Source organism: Eleutherodactylus coqui, chromosome 8 (assembly GCF_035609145.1).
Source record: "Eleutherodactylus coqui strain aEleCoq1 chromosome 8, aEleCoq1.hap1, whole genome shotgun sequence".
In the NCBI taxonomy this organism is placed as follows: domain Eukaryota; kingdom Metazoa; phylum Chordata; class Amphibia; order Anura; family Eleutherodactylidae; genus Eleutherodactylus; species Eleutherodactylus coqui.
The window spans coordinates 85,721,325-85,746,185 of record NC_089844.1 but is presented as its reverse complement, the minus strand read 5'-3'; the positions used below and the strand labels follow the sequence as shown (position 1 = coordinate 85,746,185).

Below are 24,861 nucleotides of genomic sequence, written 5' to 3'. Positions count from 1 at the left end.
CCCAGCGGCCGTCCTGCAGTGGGTGTGAAGGGGGTGTGACTCAGGCTTGCCTTTGATTGGCTCAGCCTGAGCCAATCAGAGGCTGATCTCAGTCACACCCATTCATGAATTCATGAATGGGTGTGACTGAGACTTGCCTCTGATTGGCTCAGCGCTGAGCCAATCAGGGGCAAGCCTGAGTCACACCCCCTTCACACCCACTGCAGGACGGCCGCGGGGATCTCCGGCTGCCAGGAGCAGGTAAGTACATACATTTTTTTGTATTTTTTCACTTTTCAGGATGCATTGCAGGGAAGGGGTGATATATTTAACCCCTTCCCGACAATTCATCCCACACTCGCCCGCAGCGCTTGCATTCAATGGAGGCGGCTGTATTGCCGGCTCCATTGAATGCAATGCGCTGGACAGCTCCGGCCCGTTTCAAATGAAACGCGGCTAGGAGCAGATTTTCGGGCGATTTTTCGGCCGATTTTTCGGCGCCGGTCACGCGATTTGCGCATGCGCATCCGTCATGCGATGCGCAAATCGCGTGAAAAAACGCCCGTGTGACTGAGGCCTAACTGTGCAACACAATTTTTGTAACAGATAAGCAGATAGGCAGCTTATAGTAACTTTAGTGTGCTAAATTCAAATATAGTATCCATTATTTTCTGCCACGTAAGGTTTTCCAGTTATATGGAATAATGTAATCCAATTGCCGTTGTACTTTATTTTTTGGAACTATGCCTCTACAAATAATCCAGTAGGCTCCCTACTAACCTTGCTTAATAAAAAGAACAAAAGCTATTATTCGCTATTTAGCAATCTTTGTTACATACCGTGCGCTGACGGAACACTATAAGGGTAGGTTTATGTAACATATAGGGTATGTTTCCACGTGGCAGAAATGCTGCGGATCATCCACCAGTACATTGTAATTAATGAACTATGGTTTTACAAGTCATTGGTTAGACTGGGACTAGTTTTCAAAATGTAATAGCAATATGGCTGTGGATGCGGATGTCTGAACAACCCAGACAATTTCTGCTATGTCTGCGGACAGCTCACAACAAAGACACAGTGAAAGAAAATAACATCCTTGGTTAAGTGGATCTATCACAAGCATTTGGGAATAAAGCTTGGTGACCAAGATAAGAAGTGGCACTGCACAACATCTGTGGGTCATGTAACACTCATCTCACACAGTGGCTGAAAGGCAAGAGTAGAACACCATTCGCTATTCCGATGGTATGGTGAGAACAAAGAGACCACCATACTGACTGCTATTTCTGCAAGACAAATACCAAAGGTTTCTCCAGTAAACAGAAAGATAACATTCTGTATCCAGATATACCTTCTATAATAAAACCTGTGTCTCATGTCACCAGATTACCTATTCCTGATCTGCCTGATAAAGTCAAAGAAAGCAACGTAGATTCTCAGTCATTTCCGTCTGTTACTGATGAAGAAGAATACTGTGAAATTGCTCACAATTTCAATCGGAGCTCAATGATTTGGTCCGTGATCTAAACTTGACAAAGGATAAAGCCGAGCTCTTAGTCTCTCATCTAAATGAGTGGAATCTCTTGGCAATAGGTACACAGATTAGCATGTACAGAAAAGGTAGTGAAACTCTACCAAAATTCTGTGCCACAAAGGACTGTTTTTGTTATTGCATAGGCATTGACAATCTTATGATTGAACTTGGCTACAGTCATGACAGTGCAGAATTGAGACTCTTCATTGATTTGTCAAAGGCAAGCCTGACAGTGGTTTTAATTCATAATGGCAATATCAAGCTTTTAGTATCGCTTTATATGCTGTTGATATGAAGGAATCTCATGACTGTATGAAGACAATTTTAGCTGCTATGAAGTTTGACAAATATTGTTGGAGTGTCTGCGGTGATCTAAAAGTTATTGGCTTATTGATGGGCATGTAGAGCTGGTTCACCAAATCTATGTTCCTCCCTTTGCTTATGGGATAGCCGTGCCACTGGAAGTCATTATTCAAGAACTCAGTGGCCTACAAGAGATGAGTATGTGCCGGGAAAGATGAATGTCAAACAAATTCCTCTTGTCAACACGAACAATGTATACTTACCACCTCTGCACATCAAGGTAGGTCTGATGAAGAATTTTGTGAAGGCTTTGAAGAAAGATTCACAAGGTTTCCGATATCTAACTCAGAAGGTCTCTAAATTAAGCGATGCTAAAATAAACTAAGAAGTTTTTAACAGTCCACAAATCAGAGCTGTCCAGAGAAACCCCCTATTTGAAATGAAGCTGACTAATTAGGAACTGGAAGCAAGGCTCTCCTTCAGAGTGGTTGTAGATGGGTTTCTTGGCAAGAAGAAATCTGATGATAATAAAGATTTGGTGAAAATAAGAGCACTTTCTTCATTCACATAAAGATTTCATTCACATATAGATTTCTTTCCCTGTCAGTGATTAACAAAGGGAACGCTGCCACCAAGACATCTAGGTCATTGAAGACCGTTACAAAGGGAAGTACAATCTGAATATGATGGGCTACTTTTGCTGGTTTTTACAGAGGAAAAATAATGTTTCTCACAGGAGGAAGTCAAGATCCAAGCAGCATTTTCCACTAAAAATAGTAAAATAGTAATATTACGGCACGGCCAAACTGTTATCATCTTAAGTAAAGGAAATGGTTTGTAATATGAAGTGAGACGTGCTGTGAGTAGTCAATGTTACTAGTGTAAATCAGCAGGTTTTAATTTTACAAAAACATATCAATTACTTTCTGTTATGATTTTTTTTAAATTTGTTGCGCAGTGAATTGATTAATTTATTGACTAATCAAATCATTGATGTCTTAAAGGTAAATTGTCGTCTTCAACATGGTATCCAAAATGCAGGCATGATTTATAGATCAGGAGGAGCTGAGCAGATTGATATATAATTTCATGGGAAAAGATTCAGTATAACTTGTATTTCATTCATTTCAACCTCTTCTCAATCTGAGCTGAACAGTCCGGTGGGCGGAGCTATCAGTGATTGACAGCTCCCCCTGTATGTACAGCTGTCAATCAGTGATAGAACAGCTCAGAATTAGCAAAGGTTTAAATGTTTGAGACACAAGTTATACTGAATCTTTCCTCATAAAACTATATATCAATCTGCTCAGCTCCTCCTGCTCTATAATATGATGCCTGCAGTTTATACAGATTGTTTAAGCTGATAGATCACCTTTAAGCTGCTTTCACATGGCCCAATAATAGAGTAAAAATTTCCTAGGAACATTTATTTGCGCCATGATTGGGCCTTGGGAAGGTGTCGCTTATCATCCAATAAACATGTAAATGCTCATTCATTGTGGAAGTGAGTGCCTCTTTTACATGGCACAAAAAGTCATCATTGTCAGCAGCACATCTTTGTGTGTGAACTCAGATTGTACTGCCAATAGAGATGAGCGAGCATACTCGGTAAGGACAGATACTCGAGCGAGTATCGTCCTTACCGAGTACCTGCCTGCTCGCTCGCAAAGATTCGGGTGCCGGCGGGGAGAGGGGAGCAGCAGGGGAGAGCGGGGAAGAATGGGAGGGAGATCTCTCTCCCCCCCCCTCCCCCACTCCCTCCTGCTCACTCCCTCCTGCTCACTCCCGCAACACAGCGCTCACCCATGCCGGCACCTGAATCTTTGCAGGGGAGCAGGCAGGTACTCGGTAAGGACGATACTCGCTCAAGTATCTGTCCTTACCGAGTACGCTCGCTCATCTCTAACTGCCAACAATAGGGAAACTCTATGGGGATGAATGTTTGTATGAACAATTATTTGTCCACTTTATAGAGCCTAAATCAGCCAGTGTAAAGGCCTGATAGATGAGTGCTAATCTGATTGAGGCACATTCATCTGTGAGAGCCAATTATATTGTATAAAAGGACTTTTAAGCTGTCTCTTTCTTGAATTTCTTATGTAGCTTCGTCATGTGCATGGGCTTCCCGACTGTCTTGCCAATGCAAGCTCAAGCAACGGTGGCAAAAGAGCAGTTGAGTAGGTTCCTAATACACTTGTCAATATAAGTATTTAGCTGAACATCTTTACCTAAAACACCTTGCGGAAGAGACCTAGAACATATGAGGATATAGAACCATGCTCCAATCCATATCTCCCATGTCCTGCTATACTACAAAACGGCATAGATTTATATTGATTTTTGCTACATTTTCTGACTTTAAACTTAAAAAGAGGTATTTGGGATTTTACTATTGATGACCGCTCCCCTGGATAGGACATCAGTAAATAATCAATGGGAGTTTGTCACTTGTGATCCCCACCAATCAGCTGATCGGTCGGCTCACAGTCAGTGCAGCGGGGCTGGAATTCATCATCTGGATGTCCGGTCCTAACTGTAATGAGGAGCAGGAAGTGTAATAGGAGGCAGCGCTCCTGTTTATTTCAATGGGAGTGAAGCCGGCTAGTACACTTCCTGCCCTGATCACTGGTGAACACGTCTGGACCAGATGATGAGATAATCAGTAGGGATCCCAAGCAACAGACTCCCATCAATTAACTACTAATGGCTTTAATGACTTATCTGGGGGGATAGGTCATCAGTTGTAAAAGCCTGGAATACCTCTTTAATATATTTGTCGGGATATTGTTGGCCATACTTCTTACTTATCAACCTCACCCACTTTAGAAAGTGGTACGCATAAAAAAATGTTGAAAACTTTACAACAATTGTGGTGCTTTTAGGCCACAACAATAGAACCTGGAAATCAAATAGTAAATGTCTCCCTTGTTTTTACTGTTTATAGCAGCAGATCTCCATCCTTGTAATTTAGTTGAGATTTTCAACTCAGGCAAAAAAAAAAATTGTATAAATCACAAAAATAACCGAATACTTTAACTCATCTCTGTCTAAGAAGATTAATGGTCTTACTGGATATAACAAGTGGTAACATTTGTACTCTGCAAGCAATTGTCACTGAATTAAGATACAAAACAATACATCACACGGAATACAAAAGTATTACTGATCAATCATATTAAAGTGAATCTGTCATCCACACTTTAACTGAAAACTATTCCTTTTATTAAATACAGAACTGTTTGCTGTGCTGGCAAGAGATGTGTAATATCTGAGCTTATGCCAGGCTGGAGCTTTCAGGGCTCATGAAAATTAACATTTGTATCATTAAGTGGCTGACAGCAGAGCTCCTATGAAAAAAAGAAATTTATTGGAAAAGTTTAATAGTCCCAGTCTCAGAATTTCCTTAAGGAATGTACAGTCACTTTGGAATACTCTTACTTGAAGTCCATTGTAACCAAGAGTAGAGGACAGCACAGTATCACGCACTTTGGGCAGTAACCTAATAAGTAGAGGTAGAGGGTATGTGGTTGGTTTGGACCAGTGGTCGATTAGGGACGTCTTACCTTGATAAGGATATTTTTGAACTTCTCTGACATTTGTATTGTTCTACATGAGAATCTTACATACAGGCTGGTGTGTTATTTGTGTAGTTGTACATATACTTACATGGTATACCAATTGGTATGGCACAGCAAACTGCTAATAGTGTGACTTATATCGCTACAGAGTATCAAAATTAAGGTTAATCTTGTATCACTGAAAATAAGTTGCAACATAATTGATATGCATCTTAAAAGGGGTTTTCCAGGGTAAAATACCTGTTGAGGACCTATCCTCAAGATAATGATGGCCAATAATATGAGGATACATAGAAATTCGTAATTGGTCTGAGATTGACAGATTTAGAAAGGAGGTGTGTCTTAGTTTATTTAATCCCATCGTTTGTCGCTTTGTGGCTGACATCAATGGTCATGTGTGATAAAGATATAGATGTTTCAAACGAAAAACCCTGATAAGTTCTGAGAGAGACAAAACGCCCTGGGTTATGGAATAGGATAAAATAGGGTCCTGTACACTGTCTGTTTATGAGGGTCTATACATTTTTTTCACTGGGAAGTTCTCTTAAAATATAGCTTTTATTTCACAAACATATAAAATGATGGGCTTATAACGCCAACTCAAAAGCACTGAAAAAGCTGTTTATCAGCAAATAGTAGGTAGGCTCTGACCATGTGTAGTTTGGTATCTTTAGGACTACAGACCCAAAAATAACACAACTACCTCAGTAGGAGAATCAACATAGAAGCTCAAGTTGAGAAAATTGTTGATAGATTTTTTGACCTAGTAAATATGAGTTCTTGTTGATTTTTTTTCTCCAAACTGAGATCATGTGTTTTTTTTTCTTTTCCTCTCCTACATACAGAGAGTGATAGAGATTGATAGTAGCTATCCTTCAACAATTAAATTACATTTGCCGGGATCTTAAATTGGTCACACAAAGAAATGCCCCTTAGATGAAAGACCAGCAACCATTTAAAAGAACCCAAGAGATTATCTCAGACTGAGTAGAATACTGATATCTCACTACACTCAGTATTAAATGGGTTGCTAGCGTTCTAGACTGGTAGAAGAGCTTCTAATGAGTGCAGGTAAGATGAAAACACCACCAGTCTTGATGGTGGACTGGTAGTAAATGACACAGAGCTATACATACTGTTACAACTTTGGTGTGTGATCGCTGTCATGCTGGTGCTAGGCACCAACAGGAGCACTTCACTAGAGGTGTTAGGTTGATTTGGTTGGCTGTGGGGTGGATTAGCCCAGCTAGACAATCACTATTTGTCTGTGCACATGTATTCTGGACCCTTCTCTCAGATGACACCAGTTATTCTCCAGTCTGGTTTATATCCTGCCTGACTTATGTCAGTCATCTGTCTAAATCCTGTCGCACTCATGTCTGAATCCTGTCTGTCTCATGCCTGATACATGTCTGGCTCCTGAACCCAGTCAAATGTCATGTCTGACTCCTTACCCAAGTCAGATGCTGTGCCTGACTCCTGAACTGAGTCAGCTGTCATGTCTGACTCATGTCTGAATCATGTCTGACTTATGTCTGACTACTGCTTTGAACCCTGTCTGATTTTTTTCTGTACACTCTGTCTGTAGGTGTTTTTGGCCTTATAGACAGCACCTGGTCCAGTCCTGCACCTCTGTTAAGTCTGTCTGTTTATTTACCTATAAGCTGGAGTCTTATTACATCATGTACCCTGTCCTTATAATTATGATTACTTCTCTTTTAGGTACGGTTTTTCGTAACCATAAGATCAGGGTCAGTTCTTCCATTTTGTTCCTCATACAGTCAAACCTCTAGTTTCGTTGGTAATCTGTCCAAACGCAATCTGCCAAACTTGAAACCAATGAAACTCAAGACAATTATTTCCATAGGAATCAATGTATATCCAATTAATTCGTTCTAGACATTCAAAAAAACCCACCAAACTACATTTTTGTACAGCGTTTAGCGCTGCTTTTTCAGCTCAGTGCTAAGCGCTGTACAATGCTCCCATGCATTTCAATAGGGCTGTCCATGCAAGTGTTTTTCGGCCCTGCGTGGCCCATTGTAATGAATGGGCAGCGGTTTCAGCGCTGCTGAAAATGTGGCACAATTTGGTACCGCGTTTTCGGCAGTGCTAACTGCCCTAGCTACTCTACCTGGGAGAAAAAAAAATACTCACCTTTCAGGTGCTGTCGAGGCCCCAATCATTGCTTTCCGAGCTTCTGGACTGCTGCCGGATGCTTGTCAAGCTGACAAAGCATTTGTTGCTAGTGACGAGGATTGAATTCCCGCCTCCCAGTAAGAGATTGCTCTGATTGGCTCAGTTGGCTGAGTGACCGCTCGCTCAGCCAATTACAGTCAGCGCTGGATGCTCCAATCACAGCCATTCATCCCTGTATGGCTGTGATTGAAGCAATCCATAAATGGGTGTGATTGGACAGCAAGGTCACGTGAGCTGGCGGCCACAGGCAACATAAGTAGAGGGGCAATCCTGTGCTGAAGAATTGGTGAAACTGGAAACTGGTGAAAGAAGAAGACGACCAAAGTAGAGGTATGACTGTATGCCATTAGTGTGATCTCCATTTATATGAAATAAATGTATACTTTTTGTCTATCCGTGTTTGTCCTATTTGCATTTGTGGTATATTTTCATCTTGTAAGGACATATTTATGTCCATGTACACCACATATGGATATGCTCTGCACAGACCTAGGACAAACAACTGCAAATGATAAAAGACTGGTAAAATAAAATAAAAAATACTCTGAACATTTTGTATGAGGATAATCAATGTATAACCCCTTAATTACCTTATATAATAAGTTTATAAATGCTAAACATGTAGCTTTAATTAAAGGGAAACACTTTCTTTCTTTTTGATATCTTGCAGGTCATCAGGTTGAGTTGACACATCTATGAAGAAAAGATGCTGACAAGGTAATACAAGCATCTCCTCGTTCTAACTCACGTCCCAGTACGGCAATATTATGATATATTTGTAGCATTTTTCTCTTCCGCTTGACACTTTTTAAAATATATAAACACTTTTATTCCACAGCCTATTGAGAATAAATTAAGGCTGCCTGAAATATAACCAAGGCTATTTAGTTACAAGTGGTGCTAGTATTAGAGAATAACATTATGCAGCTCAACTGCCTCTTGAGTTGTTGCCTATTCATCAAAATGTGTGAAATGGATGGCAGTCTGTAGTGGCTGTGCGTGATAACATTGATTCTTCAAGCTTAAATGCACAATTAAATGAACAATAAAATACACCTAAGCAGCGTTCTTTGCAGGCACATTCAGAGGGGAAAAAGATGTGTTAAGCTATAGAGTCATAGACCTTGAAAGCAGTTTGCTTTGCAAAACTTGGCTGCCGGGGAAAACAATTACTTGTAACATTAAAGGTTATTTAAAACTAGCATAACAGAGAATTGTGGTTTCCCTTTATGACAACACGTGTTTTCCAAGAAAGTAGATGGATTTTCAGGTCAAGGCGGTGGCATTAGTGGGACTGCAGGATAGGGGACTGGGTAATAGTCCTTTTAGTATTTCTGAATGGCTTGTTGTAAGGGATTATATGTTCCATCTCTTCTGTAATGGTCTCGTATAATGAAGTGATGTACAGCACACGTGGTAGCTCTCATTCCTATGTTTCAAAGGGCAAATTCAGAAGAAATTTATGTCACTGTCTTTTTTATCTGAATGGAGCTTGCAAAAATCCATGCACAGGATGCTGAAACAACCCCATTCACATGTACAAAACTGATATTCCGGGATTGAAACTACTGTAACAAATCTGTCATGTGTGAACATGACTTAATTAAAAAAAAGAAGATAAAGGGACTCTGGGAACTAATGAAAATGAAGCAGGGTAATTTCCATGATTTGCCAGCCGAGATAAGGGAGAGAGACTGGGGTGATGTCACACCATTAGCCCTGGTCTTCATAACCCACTGCTGGACGCCGACAAGGACACTTCTATGCTGGTGTGTGGTCTGATTGGTTGGCTGGGAGATGGGTGTCCCAACCAGCCAGTAAGATTCAATCTATGTATATTTTTCCCGATGCCTTTTTTCAGAGAATGCCGCTTATTTTCTCAGTTTGATGCAATTTCCTGATCCAGTTCAGTACTTCCTCATTCTGACCTGCAAAGTAGTCGAACTAAGACTGCTAGGCTCTGTTACTTTCTATCTGGGGTGTTTTTGTCATCTCTTTCTTGCTCACTAGTGGTTTGTTTATTATAACATCTAACCTCCAACACTAATTAGTGACTATCTCTGTCACTAATTAGGGAGAGGCATGGTCAATCCAAGTTCCTGACATGGGGTTGCCCCTGATTACTGATGTGGGGTTGCCCTTATGAGGGCGAGCACCCCAGTTATAGGTAGGGATCTCTCATTTCCATGGATAAGTTTCTGCATCTTTAAAGGTGTCAAAAATGCTGGGTGCGAGGCGATGTCAATAAAAGCCACTCTGCCTTTACAAGTGTAGTATTTAAATATAGGGCTAGAGCAGTAAACTGAATTTTTGTCCAGAGTTAAATAAACCTTAGTAATGAGCTAGGTTGCTTAATTATAATTAAGGGTGTTATCCCATGAATCATTTTTATATTAAAAGTTCAGAAATGCTGTTAACATATGTCTCAAAGTATTTTGCAGTGTTTCTAGGATATAATATACTTACATAGTATGTAAGATTGAAAAAAGACATATGTCCATCCAGTTCAGCCTATTACCCCCCAATATTGATCCAGAGGAAGGCAAAAAAAAAAAACCAATGAGGTAGAGGACAATTTCCCCGATTTAAGGGAAAAAAATTCCTTCCTGACTCCAATCTAGGAATCAGAATATTCTCTGGATCACCAACCATTTTGAAGTTATTAATGATTATAACATGTAATATTCTATTGTTCAAGAAAGGCGTCCAGCTCCCTCATGAACTCCTTAATCCAATTTGCCATCACTACGTCCTCAGGCAGAGAGTTCTATAGTCTCACTGCTCTTACAGTAAAGAATCCCCTTCTATATCAGTGTAGAAACCTTCTTTCCTCTAGACGTAGAGGATGCCCCCTTATTAAATAGATGATGGGAGAGATCTCTGTATTGTCCCCTGATATATTTACACATTGTCATTAGGTCGCCCCTCAGCCGTCTTTTTTCTAACTAAATAATACCAATTTTGATAACCTCTCTGGGTATTGTAGTCTGCCCATTCTGTTTCTTGCTTTAGTTGCCCGCCTTTGTACCTACTCAAGCTCTGATATATCCTTCCATGTGTGGTTGTCGCATTCTGGCACTAGATTGGAGTCTCGGGTCATATCCAGCAAGGGCAGGCAACATGGTCAGACAAGCCGGGGGTCGGTACACCGAGATGGCAATGTGTCACATAGAATTTCAGCAGAGACATAGTTGAGAAACAAGCCAGTGGCCGGTACATGGAGAGGGTGATACAGTACAGAGGATTTAAGCAGAGACGTAGTAGTCAGGAAACAAGTCAGTGGTCAGTACACGGAGAGCAATCTTCTTTAGAGGTAGCAGGTATATGGAGTGACTGGTTTAAATGCTGAGGGCTCAATAAACACGCAATGATAGAGGGACAGGGTCAGGTTTATATAGGGAGATGAATTAGGGAAAACACAAGTAAGAGCCAGTCAGGGAAATGCAGGAGAATGGAACTAGGGACAAGGAAGAAGGGCAAGGTTTACCATGGGTGCTATCCAGAGGTCTGATAACTCAATCAGAAGAGGCACTGCCTGGAGTATGGGAGCTCCCAAGTTTGAGTCCTGACAGCGGTCTAAACAGTGACTTATAAAGAGGAAGAACAATGTTCTCATCATGTGCCCCTAGACCTCTTGTTATGCACCCCATGATCCTACTTGCCTTGGCAGCAGCTGCCTGACACTGGCTGCTCCAATTAAGCTTATGGGTAACCAAAATCCCCAAGTCCTTTTTTATGTCAGTGTTTCCCAGTGGTTTCCCATTTAGTGTGTAATGGTGACCTGTATTTCCTCTGCCCATGAGCATAACCTTACATTTATCAGTGTTAAACTTCATTTGCCACTTTTCTGTCCCTAACTTATCCAGATCCTCTTGCAACTGCCTTGCATCCTCTCTTGTGTTAATTTCTTTACATAGTTTTGTGTCATCTGCAAATATTGTTATTTTACTGTGCACTCCGTCTACCAGGTCATTAGTAAATATATTAAAAATAATAGGGCGCAAAAACGATCCCTGCAGTACCCCACTAGTAATGGTGACCCAATCAGATTATGTACCATTAATAACCACCCACTGCTTTCTATCACTGAGCCAGTTACTTACCCACTTACACACATTCTCTCCCAGACCAAGCATTCTCATTTAATATACCAACTGTCGCGGCAGTGTTGTGGCACGGTGGCCTGGACACAAGCCAAGACCTGTCACCTTGTTATGCAGGTCATGGGTTATGTGCAGAGACTGTTGGTTGCTGTCTCACTATGGTGTATGTTGACTGTTAGTCCTTCCTGGGAGAAGGTTCGGGGTGTGGTTCTCTAATTGCTCTGCCAGTCCAGGTGTGGAGAGCTTTTATATTGTTACCCCTCCCTTCTGCTCACCACTGCTTATTCAGTTCCATAGAGTAGGAGTTGGAGAGTGGAGCTCCTCTGTGCTAGGTGTATTGCTACTTCCAGATAAGTGCTGCGCTTTCCTTTTCAGTTGTACTTCTGTTTTCATTTCTGTATTGCTTTTCTGTGTCAGTTCATCTCTCCAGGGGCTCCTATAGGGACAAAGTATCAAACACTTTGGAAAAGTCTGTGACTCTCCTCACTCTAGTCTAGAACTTACTTCCTTGTAGCAGCTGATGAGGTTGGTTTGACAGGAGCAATCTCTTATAAACCCATCAGGATACAGAGTTATACAGGTATTTTCCTCGGGGTATTCCAGGATAGCATCTCTTAGAAACTCTTCAAACATTTTACCTACAATAGAGGTAAGACTTACTGGCCTGTGATTTACAGGTTCATCTTTAAACCTGTTTTTGAATATCGGCACCACATTGACCATGCGGCAATCCAGTGGAACAGACCCAGTCACTATAGAGTCCTTCAATATAAGAAACAAGGGTCTCTGTATCACATTACTTAGTTCCCTTAAAACCCGGGGGTGTATGCCATTAGGACACGAACATTTGTCTATTTTTAATCTTTTTGAGACTAGTAACATTTAGTGGAGAGTTTACATTATCACATTACATCTAATCTCACATTTCCTTTTCCTCTGTGAATACACTGGAGAAGAAAACTATTTAATAGATTTGCTTTCTCCTCATCACCCTCTACAATTACTCTTACATTATTTATTAAACAGCCAACACTTTCAGTATTATTTTTTTAACTATTTATATAGTTAAAAAACAATTTAGGGTTAGTTTTACTCTCTTTGGCAATTAGTTTCTCTGTCTCCATCTTTGCAATTTTTATTTGATTTTTACATTTTATTTTTTTCCTCATAGGTTTTTAGTGCTTCTTTGCTGCCTTCCTGTTTTAGTAGTTTAAATGCTTTATTTTTTCTGTTTATTACCCCCTTTACATCTTTATTAAACCACATTGGTTTTCTCCTATTACTAAGTTATTCCTGTAAGGTATGACCTGCTCATAAAAAGTAATTAGGATGTTTTTAAACGTTTCCCATTTATTGTTTGTACTCTTCTTCTTGAGGACATTATCCCAATCAATAAGGTTAAGGGCATCACTAAGCTAATCAAACTTGACTTTCCTAACATTTAGCATTTTTGTAGCTTCCCTATAAAACTCTCTCTTGAAGGACAAATTGAAATGCATTATATTATGGTCACTATTTCCCACATGCCCCCCAATATGCACCCTGTTATTCTGTCAGGTCTGTTGGTAGGTATTAAGTCCAAATTGGCCGTCCCTCTAGTCGGGTCCTGTACAAGTTAGGTATAAAAAAAAACAATAATAAAAGTTTTACAATATAGTCTATGTACCCAAAATAGCACCATCAAAAACTACAGTTCGCCACGCAGAAAACAAGCCATTATATGTCCGTGTCGACGAAAAAATTAAAAAGTTATGGCTTTTGAAAAATAGAGATGAAAATCCACCAAAAATCGTTGCGTCCTTAAGCCCAAAATAGACCATGTCCTTAAGGGGTTAAACAGGATTTTACATAAAGACAAACCCCTCCTTTTTTTCGGGTTTTTACAATTCCTTCTGAACAGACTGTGACCCTGTAAGTTCACCACCTAGTCACAGCTTTCTTCCAACTAGGTCTCCATTATTCCCACTATGTCGTAGTTTTCCTCAGACAATATTACTTCTGCTTTGTCTAATGCTTGCACCCTTCCAATCTATGCTAAACCCTGTTGCTGGCTTATCCACCTTTAGCCCGTTACTCTCCTGACTCTTCCCTCTGCCAATCCTTTCATTGGCTAGTTATTACCCAGCGAATCCAGTTCAAGTTATTATCAATGGCATACAAAGCTATCCACAACATGTCCCCTCCATACATCTCTGACCTGATAGCCCAATACCTCCCCACACATAACCTCCGATTCTCGCAAGACATCTTCCTCTACTGTCTCCTAGTGTACTCCTCACATAATCATCGGAGATGCATCGGAAATGCGCCCCCCTGCTGTTAACCCCTTCCCTGCCATGATCTATGTAGATCGCGTCATGGAAAGGGTTCACAGAGGGAGAACCCGACAATGTCCCTCTGTGACATTGTCGGGTTCTCGCGATATAATCACAGAGAGCCCGGCCGGTTGCCATTACCTATGATCGCTGTAATAAGCGATAAGGCATTGCAGGGGAAAAGTCCTGCAATGCCTTATCACAACGATCATCAGGCTTGATAAAGATCTACTATTGGATCGAAACATCGCTGTTCCTTAGGACCATGTTGGAATAAAGTGTCCTTTTAAACTACTACTTTACTGCCGTACATGCTGTCTCTGATTTAACTATTGTTTGGATATGTTGTACTATGTAGTTTCCATCCGCCCTTTGTACAGCGCTTTGGAATTAATGGTGCTTTAAAAATAAACAATATCACCTTTCTAATCTTTTGTTTTCCTATGTCCCCCTAGTAGAGGTGGGCTCTGGGCATAATCAGTCTCCTTCTCCCTCTGGCAGTTGACAATATACAGTAGACCCTTCTTACTTTCCTGCATGTTATTGCAGAGGCTCATCTCCTTCCTCACAAGCAGAAAGTTACTTCTATTGGTTCCTCTGCAATGAACAGAGGCTCACTTTGAATTTGCCACCTCCATTACCATGCCAATGATACATAGACATGTCACCTGATATCTTCCTTCAACTTACTGCAATTATGGTAAGTGAGTGATAGCTTTTCCCTTATCCGGTTACGCTGTGGTGGGTTACCTTGCATGCTCAAATTATTCAGTTTTATTTCCAATAAGTTAAAAAGTTCCCATTGAAGAGATTAGGGCATGAAAATGTTTTGCACTGCTGTGCAAAGCAACAAAGCTTTGATATGGTAATTTCCGTGTACTTTTGCTTTTGCTACAAAGTATGACAACTGGTTTATAAAGTGTTTCCAACAGGTTTGATGTTTAAAATTTGGAAGCATCTGGAACCTTTGATCAGATTTGTCTGCATAAAGCTCGGTGGGGGGCTTTCTGGTACAAATCATGCTGTAAGATTTATTTCCTCTGCAGAAAGCGCTTTCCTCTTATAGCTAATCTGTGGGGCGTCTGCAGCAGATTCACACAACTGGTTATATTTTTGCATAAAATTAATATCAATGGAGCTTTGCAGACATACAAATGGCCAAGATGTTATAAATGTTTGTTTGTAGCAAATATCTAGAAAAAGTAAGATGTTTAATATTGCATGTTTCTATGGACACCGGATTTTGTGCTGGGAATACTTCAAAGTAATAGGAGAATTATGAACAGAGAAATCTAATGACAGATTTTTCCCATTTGGAGTCACATTTACACTACCTTCAGGAACACCTAAAGTGCTTTCTTACTAAGCTTATTTATCACCTATCCTATCACCTATCCACAGCATAGGTGATAAATGTATGATCACTGGGGTCAGATCCCTAGGAATCCAAAGAATGATGGTCCCAAGTCTTCCTAGTGAATTGAGACCTGGTGCACATGTATGACCACGGCTCCATAGATTGTCTCAAGATAGCCAAGTGCTGTGCTCAGCTATCTCCATCCGCCCTACTTGAGTGAATAGAGTGGTGGTCACACATGTGCAGTACTGCTCCATTTACTAGGGGCATTTGGCGGTGTGCCATTCTTATGATCTCTGGGAGTGACAGCGGTCGACCCTGCTAACACACTTTCACCACCTATTGTTATCCAGGATTAAAATAAAGTCCTTTTGTTTCTCTAGTTTTTTTGATGAGTCTAGTTTTGCAGCTCAGCATCAACAAGTATGTATTGCTGATTATATTATGGGATAGTCCCACTGAAACAAATTATTTCCATATGCCCTATTAGGTAGATGTACACATATAAATATTCCCAAACAAATATTGAACCACTGTAAAGAGTAATACCCACTGTGGAGGACTGGACAAGGCTATCAACTATATGAACACTCATATAGTGCAATAATATGCAATACTAAATTTCTCCTGCAGTGGCCACTGCATGGGAAATATGTGGATGTTCGCATCTACTAGACATCCTTACAGGATGAGATAAAAGTGAACTAGAAAAAAACACAAAAGTGCAACATATAAACTCCATACAGATGTTGGTTATATTTGAACCTAGGACCCCAGAGAGTCAAGACAACAGTGCTAACCACTGAGCAATGGCTATTGAAGGATCCCTACCACCACCATGGCTCTTAGACAGTGTTCAATACTAGTCTTAGCGCAGCAACACAGATCTAGGAGGCATTTCAGCGGCAAATTTGCCCTGTATGAACCCAGCCTAACCGCAGAATTGGGTACAGGGAGAGGTTAATTTGTCATGATGCCAGTCCGTATATGGTTAGGGACCCATTCCGGCCAAAAATAATAAAATATAAAAAGTGAGTAAATAAACAATAATGGGGGTAGTAGTGACTTACTGGCTGGCTTAACACTGCTTGCTTCTATTGCTTTCTCCAACTGACATACCAGAATGAACTTGATTTCGTACTAACACTTTAGATGTTCAAGTTCCCCATTGCACTGGCTATCGTGAAGGTTCTTCTTATTTTTCCCCAGTCTCTATCTCAGGTTGCTCTGACCTAGACTCTCTCCAGGCCTGGACTAGACTGTCTAGCCCCGCCCACTCTCTACTTTTTATACCTTTCTCCTAAACCAATCCTAAGCTAGGGGAAAACTCTCTTTCTCTATTCCCAGTACTAGCTAGGGGTGACTGACAGGTGGGAGAGCAGGTTAGGTGGTATTCTGCACAGTCATCCAGTGTTAGGTGGTAGTAACACCAGACATTAATACATTAGGGACCATTAAAAGTCATATACATATAATTACACACATTTATAAATACATATACACACTTTACATGAGATAACAATAGCAATGCGGTGGGACTCCAACTTTGGGATACTACATTAGGGACCATTAAAAGTCATATACATATAATTACACACATTTATAAATACATATACACACTTTACATGAGATAACAATAGCAATGCGGTGGGACTCCAACTTTGGGATACTACATTAGGAGTTTTTATGAACTTCTGTATTGGTTCTAACTAATTCGGGCTGACGAGATTTGGCAAACTGGCCCAATGGAACTTTTGAAAAGTTTGCTCATCTCTAGTTATAATGCTTGAGGCCAATAGACTAAAGTATTACTGCACAGAAGTAACACTACTTTTATTGGAACTATTTTAGAATGTATATGACTAGATAATTCACTCTTCCTCCCCTGACTATTTGCTAGGAGGTTCCCCTGAAGAGGGTGTCCCAAGTGTCAAGACAAGAACCTACTGTATTCTCAGAAGTCCCTAATGTAATCCTGAAATTAATGAACAAAAGGTGGATCCATCGACCCTCCTGACAAGTCTGTTTTAGTAAATACTTGTATTCCCTATGAAATAACAATGCTAGAGCATCTTAAAACTCTGCATTGTGTCGTTCCTCCATTATTCCTCTCATAAATGTGTGAATAAATTAACATCTGCTTAAACCTCTTTAAAAGAAATATTCCATGTTCCCTAAGCAGCCCGGGGTGCAGAAATAGACAGATACACTAACTTCCACAGTCTGTCACTTATACCAGTAGGTTTAGTAGTTTTGCAAATCTTAGCTTTGAAACTTTGCGGAGCTTAACTGGAGATGAGTCCAATGCAGCTTGTGAATATTCATATATGTACATTGCCCCCGCACGCCTCCTTCCTCAAAGCACTGATTGACAAGCCTCTACATGTTACTGCACAGGCATCTTTGGTCCACTGATGGAAAGTTTCCAAAGTAAAACTTTGCAGTCTATCACTTAGGGCTCATGTCCACAGGCAAAAGAAGAATTAAAATCCGCAGCAGATTTTAACTCTTCTCCTGCCCGCGGATCCGCACCCCATAGGGATGCATTGACCACCCGCGGGGTAGATAAATACCCGCGGATGGTCAATAAAAGTGATTTTTTTTAAAATGGAGCATGAAAAAATCTGGACCATGCTCCATTTTCGTGCGGGTCTCCCGCGGGGACGGCTCCCGCGGGCTTCTATTGAAGCCTATGGAAGCCGTCCGGATCCGCGGGAGACCTAAAATAGGAATTTAAAAGAATTTACTCATCCGGAGCGGGCGGGGAAGGTCTTCTCTTCCTCACGGCCGGATCTTTCTTGCTTCGGCTCGGTGGATGTGCCCGGCGCATGCGCGCGGCACGTCGGCGACGTGCCGGCGACGTGCCGCCGGCGTGACGAGTTCATCCGCCAGACGAAAAAGAAGATCCGGCCGTGAGGAAGAGGAGACTTTCCCCGCCCGCTCCGGATGGGTAAATTCTTTTAAATTCCTATTTTCAGCGCTCATGTCCGCGGGGCAGGAGGGACCCGCTGCAGATTCTCCATGTAGAATCCGTAGCGGGCCTGATTTTCCCCGTGGACATGAGGCCTTAGGGTACCGTTAGATAGGGCAACTATCACCCGAATCATCATGGGAAACAGCAAATTCAGGCAATAGCTGTCCCATGTACAAGCAGCCACTAATAGGTCACTGAGAGACAAATCGCTCACTTGTCACAGTTGAACTAAAAACCAAGCAACTATTGACCTGAGTAAACAGGCAGTTGTTCAACTATTTACAGTGAATGGTGGTGAGTGGATAGAGCAATCTCCGGCCCTCTCAGCCTCCATTCATAGAACAACTATCACTGCTGTGTGAAAGCAGTAATAATAGTTATGATTGTTGTTGGGTGCCTATGCACCCGACAGTTGTCCTGTGTACACCCTGCTGTATACTGATAGGTATGTGATGGACTGTTGCAGTCAGCGTATTTGTCATTATTCCCTGCCGGGCAACGTAAGGGGGATGTAAGATTTCCCTTAAGTATCTCTCCAATTGACTTTACAACAATTACAGCTCATCAGGGAGACAAGCAGCATGTACTTAAGGCTTCATTCACACGAGCGTATGCATTTTTATAGTCGCCCGTATGCACCGTAAAATCGTGTGAAGAAAAGACGCAATCAAGTCCCGACGAAATGCTTAATGGGCAAATGTTGTCTCTATCTTCAAAAAAGAGAAGGTGGATCCAGGAAACAACAGGCCTGTGAGTCTGACTTCTATACCGGGAAAGATCTTTGAACATATTATTAAACAGCATGTATGCAAGTACTTGGAAAAAATGGAGTAATTAACCAGAGCCAGCATGAGTTTGTAACAAACAAGTCATGCCAGATGAATCTAATTTCCTTCTATGATTGATCAGGGAAATGCAGTTGATATAGTATATCTTGACTTTAGTAAAGCATTTGACAAAGTATCTCATACCATACTAATTGAAAAAATGAACAAATATGGAATTGACAAGGCAGCTGTTGGGTGGATTCACAACTGGCGGAGTTATCGTACTCAAAGAGTGGTCATAAATGGCTGCACATCCAAGTGGAAGAATATATCAAGTGGGATACCACAAGGCCCTGTGCTAGGCCCAGTGGTGTTCAAGATATTTATAAATGATCTGGTGGAGGGAATTGATGGGAATCAGATCAAATTTTCCAACTATACAAAGCTAGGAGGGATAGATAACACTAGGAAAGATAGAGAGTATTCAAAAAGATCTAGAGAAGCTTGAACAGTGGGCAGCGACTAACAAAATGGTATTTAACAAGGAGAAATGCAAAGTCCTACATCTGGGCAAGAAAAATGAAAAAAGTACATACAGAAAGGGAGGAATTGGGCTAAGCAGCACATGTGAAAAAGACTTGGGTATACTAATAGATCATAGACTGAACATGAGTCAACAATGTGATGCAACAGCTAAAAAGGCAAACACAATTCTGGGATGTTTTAAGAGAAGCATAAAGTTTAGATCATGTGAGGTAATTATCAACCTCTACTCTTCCTTAGTCAGACCTCATCTGGAATGCTGTGTCCAGTTCTGGGCACACCACTTTAAAAAAAGACGTAGACAAACTGGAGCAAGTTCAGAGAAGAGTTTCCAAGATGGTGAGTGGTCTGCAAATCACGTCCTATGAAGAACGGTTAAAGGATCTGGGAATGTTTAGCTTGCAAAAAAGAAGGCTGAGTGGAGACTTAAAGGGGTGGTCTCGCGAAACCAAGTGGGGTTATACACTTCCGTATGGCCATATTAATGCACTTTGTAATATACATCGTGCATTAAATATGAGCCATACAGAAGTTATTCCACTTACCTGCTCCGTTGCTAGCGTCCTCGTCTCCATGGTTCCGTCTAAATTCGCTGGCAGCTTGCTTTTTTAGACGCGCTTGCGCAGTCCGGTCTTCTCCATTCAGCACGAGCCGCTTCAGTGTGCTCCCCGCTACAGCTCTTCTGCGCATGCGCAGACGAGCTGTCACTGCTCGGGAGCGCGCTGAAGCGGCCATTCTGCACCTTCCTCTGTTAGAGGAAGGTGCAGAAACTGGAGCTGCCCAGCGGAGAAGCCCAGCCCAGCCGCCCCGAGAAGCCTCCCAGGTAAGTGATGGGTCGGGGGTCGGGGGGGCTGCCGCTGCGCCGGGGAGGGCTGCCGCTGCGCCGGGCTGCGCCGGGGGGGCTGTCGCTAGGCCGGGGGGGCTGTCGCTAGGCCGGGGGGGGCTGCCGCTGCGCCGGGGGGGCTGTCGCTAGGCCGGGGGGGGCTGCCGCTGCGCCGGGGGGGCTGTCGCTAGGCCGGGGGGGGCTGCCGCTGCGCCGGGGGGGGCTGCCGCTGCGCCGGGCTGCGCCGGGGGGGCTGTCGCTAGGCCGGGGGGGCTGTCGCTAGGCCGAGGGGGCTGTCGCTAGGCCGGGGGGGGCTGCCGCTGCGCCGGGCTGCGCCGGGGGGGCTGTCGCTAGGCCGGGGGGGGGCTGCCGCTGCGCCGGGCTGCGCCGGGGGGGCTGTCGCTGCGATGGGGGGGGCTGTCGCTAGGCCGGGGGGGGGGGGACTGTCGCTGCGCCGGGGGGGGCTGCCGCTAGGCCGGGGGAACTAGCGCTGGGCTCCGGGGCCTTCACCTGGGCTGAGGGTCTAGCGCTGGGGAGCCGGGGGCTAGCGCCGCTTACCTGCTGCCTGGCGGTGGGCGTCTGGTCGGCGGCTGCGGGGCGTCGTGTTGCCATGGAGACACAGCTGGCGGCGTCTCGGGAGCGCGCACGTCGGGCTGCAGCGAGCGACGGGGAAAGAGCCGGCGGCCATCTTGAGGAAACTTTTATAAGTTGCTGAAACGCTGGAACGGTAAGTACGAACCAGCTAGAAATGTCATTTACAGGGGGGCTTAGTAATGTGTGTTTAATGGGGGGGACTGGGCAAAAAAAAAAATTAACTGCTTCCTCGAGACATCTCCTTTAATAGCTGCCTACAAATATCTGAAAAGCTGTCACAGTGTAGAGGGATCAGCCCTATTCTCATTTGCACAAGGAAAGTCTAAAAGTGATGGGATGAAACTGAAAGGGAGGAGACACAAATTAGATATTAGAAAAAACTTTCTGACAGTAAGGGTGATCAATGAATAGAACAGGTAACAATGGAAGGTGGTGAATTCTCCTTCAATGGAAGTGTTCAAACAAAGACTGGACAAATATCTGTCTAGAATGATTTAGTGAATCCTGCACTGAGCAGGGGGTTGGACCAGATGACCCTGGAGGTCCCTTCCAACTCTACCATTCTATGATTCTTAATTAGCGTTTTCTCGTCCATTCACATGGCCTTGTGCAACGTATTAGCGAAAAAAATACACCACAGCCCGAAAACCCCTTGCTCAGCATAAATCCTCAGAATGAATTCTAATGCCTAAATACAGGCACCTGAAGCTTTTCCCTGCTTGGATGCTGCTAAACTCCCTCCCTTTTTTGCAGCTCCCATAGGAGTCTCTAGGAATCATCAGCATATATAGGTCAACAGTGTAGAAATTCAGTAGACAATTTCAGTCGCCTTTGTGCTATGTTTTTACGTGACTAAAAATCGGTCATCTGAATACATTAGAAGCCAATGCTTCAGGTGGTCGGGATTTTTGGCTGACGTAAAAACGCGACTGAATAAAGCCTAAAAATAGGGTGCTGCCCACAGTGACTACTAGAGGTTATTGAACAGTTGGGTGGAAACGCCAGTGGGAGCTACACTGGTGGTCACTTTGGTTGATATTTTATTTTCAAAGAAACAACTACATGGTGTCCTCAGAAATACCTAATACCTAGAGATCTCTCCAGCAGTGTCTGAGGGTATGTATATGAAGCATGCTTGTTCCAGCGCTAAAGTAATCAATGGGAATCAAATGAATACAAAATAGCATAACAAACTATTTTACAACAACTGTAAAGGAAAAGACAAATACAGGACTTCAAGCAAAAAGTGAGCTTTATTATATTGCACATATTCTTTAATTGACCGCCAATAGCGGCTAATACAAAGATGTACATAGTTGAGTGTGGTGGAATAGACGGCCCGTAATATTTTTGGGGTCACTATTTTACAAACCGGTGACATTTGTCTCTCTCGTTTGCTAGCATCATGATATGCTGCACAATATTGGTGTAGAACGCTACCTTAAGGTTGTCCCACAGGAGGAAAGCCAGAAGGGTCATGTCTGGGGATCATTATGGCCAAGGAATAGGGCCATGTTGTCCAATCCAGCAGGTTCCAAACTGAGCTGAAAACCATGAAAACACGTCTCTCCAGGAATGCACCATCGTACTGTTATCAAACCAGTTGACTTTGCTCACGTGTCAAGTCATCAAGTCATTCATCCACCAAAATGCTCAGATATTGGTCACGATTCAGGTTGCCATCAACGAAAACAGGACCAATTTGCTGCTCACCCTAAACTGCAGATCAGATGTTTAGGGCAAAACGCATTTGGTGTCTTATTTGCTCACACATGGTAGAGAATGTTCTTAAGGCCTCTCTTCTCTATATAGGGAGCCCAGTACTATGAATAAAGCATTACATTTTGGGGCCTGTTACAGACTTTGCATTGGGGCCCAGAAGCTTCAAGTTACGCTTCTGGCTGAAGGAGTAGTGGTTCGTCATGCTGTACATTCAACATCATATTACACCAGTCACCCGGTTATTTTAGCCCTAGAACAAGCATACTCCAAATGCATAGCCCTGTGCAACACTGGAAAGATCTTTTTGGCCTCTGGATAGGTATTTCTGTGGAAGTTTAAGGCCTCCTGTCCACAGGCGATTTTTCACTGCGTTTCCCGCGGTGATAATCCGGCCGCAGGAAACGCAGTGAATGCTTTCCATAGACTAATATGGAAAGCGCAGCCCCGCTATCTACGAGCAGAGAATCATAGCGATCCTCCGCTCGTGGGATTTAAATGGCAGCATGCTGCGATTTGCCGTGATTCTCCTGTCTGATAGGCTCCACGCGGAGAGCTGTCAGCTCTTCCCTGCTACCCGGCGGCGGCTCCCACGGCAGAGAGCAGGGGCGAGGGATATCGCTATGCCCATGGACAGGAGGCCTTAAAAACCAGACAAGACAACTCAAGGTCCTACACCTACTGTGCAGATTAATATTTTATATAAAAGGGAAATGCTCCAGAATATCCATGAAGCTCTTAATGACTGTCATGGTATCATGGTTGATGGGCAGTTTTGTGACAAATAAGAATAGCAAAGCAAATATACAAAACATCCAGATTTGTTATGGCGCAGCTTCGCGCCCTCCAACAATATTTACAAAATAGAAAATTATATTCTCTCTGATTCTCTGGAAATTCTCCTACAAAGTCTGTTTGTTCACTTATGTTAATTAGAAAGTATAATACCAGTCATGCCAGCACCATGCCTGGCAGTAGAATGAACATCCTGAAATGCGTCACTCCTTTTTTTTTTTCCGGTTACAAAAATGCCATTAAAAATATGTCATATTCCTTATAATAAAATAAAGATTTTTTTCCCCTGCAAGTTGCGACCAACATTCAGTATGTAACAAGGCAAATAGCTAGCATAGCCTGATTAGAGTTGGCAGCAACATGGGATGAAGCTGAACAAGTAGCTTTTTAAGTGATATTTGAATGGGAGGATTTGGCTAGTGTTCAACTTTTCTGAATCCATGCAAATGAGGGGAAGAATGATTGTCATTAGGAGCTGTGAATGATATGCAAGGCTCTATACAGGCGGAGGATGGGGGCACTCTGAAGAAGGATATGTTTAGATGCAGCCACATCCATTCCGAACAATACTGATCATTATACAGACTCCTCTCAACATGAAACTAAAAATATAACACCACAAATAATAGCATTTAGTTCATGCAGATGTGAATGGGAAGCCATTGACATAGTGTCATCCAACATGAAATGTCTATTGAGACTCAACTACTGTCGAAGGTTGACGGCTACATAAAATCTCTATTCAATAGCTCTTGCTCTTATCCATGTGCAAACCATACAGTACATGCAGCATGCAAAGGAAAATTATTATGAAGGAGCCAAATCCAGTACAGTACACCAGATGAATTCCTATACTGGTGTAACTATAGGGGATGCAGGGGATGTGGGTGCACCCGGGCCCAGGAGCCTTAGGGGGCCCATAAGGTCTCTTTTCTCCATATAGGGAGCTCAGTGCTATGAATTAAGCATTATAGTTGGGGCCCTGTTACAGGTTTTGTATTGTGGCCCAGAAGCTTCAAGTTACGCCTCTTGCATTAAGGAGTTAAGAGAAGTTGGAGGGGCCCCAAGATAAACTTTTGTACCCAGGCCCATGAGCCTTTAGCTACGTCCCTGAACTCCTATCTAACTTTTAAGAAGCTAGATACATATGGTTGACCCAATTGCAATTTTTTGCATGCTTTTTTCCATAATAGTGGTTTGCTCAGTGTTAACACTGTTTCTTTGCAGCATTGGATTTCTGGATTCTGGATGTGACCAAAGGCAACATCTACATGG

At 42.5% G+C, this 24,861-nt stretch overlaps 1 protein-coding gene across 1 annotated transcript in view; it reads left to right on the top strand.

Annotated features, from left to right (window-relative positions):
- The window catches only part of TANK (TRAF family member associated NFKB activator), a 197,314-nt gene that overhangs the window by 1,109 nt on the left and 171,344 nt on the right, over positions 1 to 24,861 (top strand). Inside the window, exon 2 of the mRNA XM_066575945.1 lies at positions 8,267 to 8,313. The gene's annotated coding sequence lies outside the window, so the exon portion shown is untranslated. The remainder of the gene's footprint in view (positions 1 to 8,266; positions 8,314 to 24,861) is intronic.